At 46.3% G+C, this 3,470-nt stretch overlaps 1 non-coding gene across 1 annotated transcript; it reads left to right on the top strand.

Annotated features, from left to right (window-relative positions):
• Window positions 1-1,453: 1,453 nt before the first annotated feature.
• Window positions 1,454-1,547, top strand: TRNAY-GUA (transfer RNA tyrosine (anticodon GUA)). The gene is made up of 2 exons: window positions 1,454-1,490; window positions 1,512-1,547. It is a non-coding gene; the product is annotated as a tRNA-Tyr (tRNA).
• Window positions 1,548-3,470: the final 1,923 nt, after the last annotated feature.

Raw genomic sequence — 3,470 nt, 5'->3', positions numbered from 1 at the left:
TTGCTTAGCAAACTATGTGTTAACTATGAAGAGTCTAGAAACCAGATATTCAATCAATAAAAGGTCTATTCTGTTTCCTTAGATATCCTGAAGCTACAAGTTCTGTTTCTTCACATCATATTTCATATCCCTGCCCTTGAGTTGTCTGATATAACTGATGACATTTGGCCATCATATCATAACAATCAAAGGAGAAATATGTCAACATTAATATTAGGAAGATGATGTAAAATAGGTGAAAATGAATCTACTAGGTCTTTAGTTTAGTGACCTGTGAAGGGTCCTTTAAATTCCTTATGTGATGGCAGCACTTTTGATACTTCTCCCTGAATAATCGTGGATATCTTCTTTTTTGAATGTACTAGTATGTTTTTGACTCCTTCGCACACCACCCCAAGAGAATAGCTTTTAAATGGGGCTAAAAAAATTTTTTGGTGGACTTCAGAAATGAGATATACACGTGTAGGGAGATAAAGAGAGAGACAGATGAAACGTGATTAAACACAGAAAGCACATGGGTGTCAGAGTAGAGATGTCAAACTCTAAACATCTAAAAATACATGGAAAACCTAGGCATAGATGTGAACAGACTGTAAAAGACTTGGGCTAAGAGAAGGACTTCAACCCAGAAAACTCCTGGCCTCCCACGATCAGTCTCAAATGCAATATCACCAAAAAAAAAAAAAAAAAAAAAAAAAGAAAGAGGAAACGTGGCACTCCACGCAGAGCAAGACTGAACAGAAAAGCAACAACAACAGCAAAAAATCCCAGCATGTTCAGTTGCCAGGTAATTAAGAACCTGGAATTCTTAAATCCGGGCAAAAAAAAGTTGACAATGAAAATAAAGAAAGACTCAAAGTGAACCTTGACATTCAAGACAGAAGTTGTGGTTACACATTTGGGGAGCATGTATACTCCAGGTAAGTGAAACAAAAAAGGCCTAATTATGAAGAACAAGATAGAGGATATTGGGAGAACTGCCCGTTTGGTGGCCTGCCTCAGTCAGGGGACCTGGGCCAACTACCAGAGATCCAAGAAGGTGCTCCCCACTTGCTACCAGGAAACGTTCTTCATACTTGACAGAGCCATCCTTCTGGCCAACCTTCTTCCCCTCACTCTGTCACCTGCTGTCTGGCCCACCGAGCGCTATGAGTCATCCTCATCTGCGGAAAGGATGGCGGAGGGGAACAGGGCAAAAGGAGAGAGTCACGGCCCGGGGACCCTGGCAGTCACCGCCCCAAGGATGTCAGGGCACTAGAAAGCACCCCCCGGCGCAACGACCGCCTGAGGATCTGCTGCTCCCGAAGGGGCGCTGTGGCGACGCGTGCATGCCTGAGGGGCTCTCTTGGAAGGCGGCCTCCAAGCAGCCCGGGCATATTCAGCCTCTGGCGGCTGCGTGTCTTGGCCTCACTCCTATCCAGAAAAGCAAAGCAGCGGCGTGGACGGCATGCACCCTTCGATAGCTCAGCCGGTAGAGCGGAGGACTGTAGACTACACAGACATCTGTGGACATCCTTAGGTCGCTGGTTCGATTCCGGCTCGAAGGAGGTGCCTGACACTTTTGCCCACACGCCACTGCCCGCCTGGCCAAAGGCCCTGCAGCCGCCAAGTAGCCTCCACACTCTCCTGGGCAAATGCCACCAAAGCCCTTCTGGACCACCTAGGGAGCTCCGCGTGTGCAGATGGCGAGAACCACGCCTGCTTATTCCTCCCCACGCCTGGGATATATGGAGACACCTACCCTTTAACCGGGTTAAACAGTCCGCCTTGCTGCTTTCTTAGGGCCCAGCGGACCCCCGACAGCCCCCGCTCTCCCCCTTTTATTTGCAGACAGCGCACAGGGCTCTCCCACCCGCCCGAACTCTGGCAACCCCGCCGTGCCCACGTGTCACAGAGCCCTCCCGACCAGGTGGACAGAGAACTGGGCCCAGGCTGAAGCCCCTGTAGGTCGAGCCCCTGAGGGGGCTGAAGAGCCTACATGTCATGACAGGGGCCAGGGACAACCCTGACATCCTCAGAGAAAACGCACCCTCTCCTTCTACCCTCTCCTCCTACGTGAACTTTTCATCTCTGTCGCTCCCCATCCCTTTGTCTCTCTCTCTTCTCTCTCTTCTCTCCCTCCCTATTTCCATCTCTCTGGCTGGAAAGGCAAGGATGCCTAACACTGAGTTCAAAGTTAGCAAAACCACCTGCACCTGTGCCTGACCGCTGGGCATGTGGAGGGAGAGAGAGATGGCAAACTGCAGTCTTGTGTCAAGTGGACTGGGGTGGGGGTTGGGGGCGTGTGGTTAACTAGCAGTTAAGCCTTTATTGGATATGCTTGTGAGGGTCCTTCTGTGGGCAGGTCCTTTAGAATGTTTATGTGCTGCTTAGGGTGGGGGCAAGGTTGCAAAAGCAGCTTCCATGAGAGAGTCAAGGTGGGTCAGGTAGTAGTGTGAGTTCTACACTGGAAAAGTCTTAGGGAATAAACAGACGGTTGAAAACTGTTCATTGTCTGGGTGTATATGCTATCTCCATAGAATTCAATTTACACCCAGATGTAGCAGAATAGGTTTTTTAAAGTTATGCATGGAATTTTAGTCTTCCCTCATATAGCTGGGGTTCAGTTTCAGCTCATCTCAGAAGTAAGGGGAAGAGTTCCCAATGTCTCTTGGTAATCCTCATATACAGGGCACCATGAGTATGGCACTTGCTATACATATTATATCCCAGAATGACAAGCAGGAGAAAGAGCATGTAATGTTCATTTCTTTCTACTTTCTCCACTACTCCATTCATTTCCAGTCCCATTGTGATCTTCCCTGCACATACTTTTTGTAGCTGCCTGGCTTGAATCAGGTGTCATGAATTCAGAACTATCACTGATAACAGGAGAGAAAAAATCTTATGTTGAATAAAGATTTTGCTTCTTTTTCAGACTTGGTAGGAATGGGGAATTTGGAAATTTTCATTCAAGATTTGTAAAAATTGTCTTCTGTTTTTCTCTAACCTCATCATCCAGTTGAATGGCCTTTTCTAGCATTACCTGTAGCTGGGTTCCTGATACTAGGATCAATATCAGTCCTCCATGTGGAACTTCCTCAATGATAACTAAATATTTATAAGTGGTCTATAAATGAAATCTTCTATCCTTAAATAGTGGAGTTAATTTGAAACCAAGGCTTTTGTCAGTGTCTTTCATCTCTTTACTGCAGTTAACACCAGCAGTCAAGAAGGATATTGTCCAAGTCTGGTAAAATGACTGTATGTAAAATCCATAAGCAAGACTGGGCCTCAAATTGCAACATTTTCCAATCTGTAGTGGTGAAAGGACTGTGGATAAGTGTCAGAGGGATTCGAAATAGAAGATGACAGGTGTAATCCTTTCAAGTCCACCTTTTCCCTTCCAGTCTCATATTGTACAGAGACTGATTGACTTTGGTGTATTTTGAGGCAAAGTTTTCTTGTTTAAATATTAGAGTCTACTCAAG

This window comes from Cynocephalus volans, chromosome 3, assembly GCF_027409185.1.
Source record: "Cynocephalus volans isolate mCynVol1 chromosome 3, mCynVol1.pri, whole genome shotgun sequence".
Taxonomy (NCBI): domain Eukaryota; kingdom Metazoa; phylum Chordata; class Mammalia; order Dermoptera; family Cynocephalidae; genus Cynocephalus; species Cynocephalus volans.
Note: the sequence above shows the minus strand (reverse complement) of the source record. Positions and strands in the feature narration are given on the sequence as shown.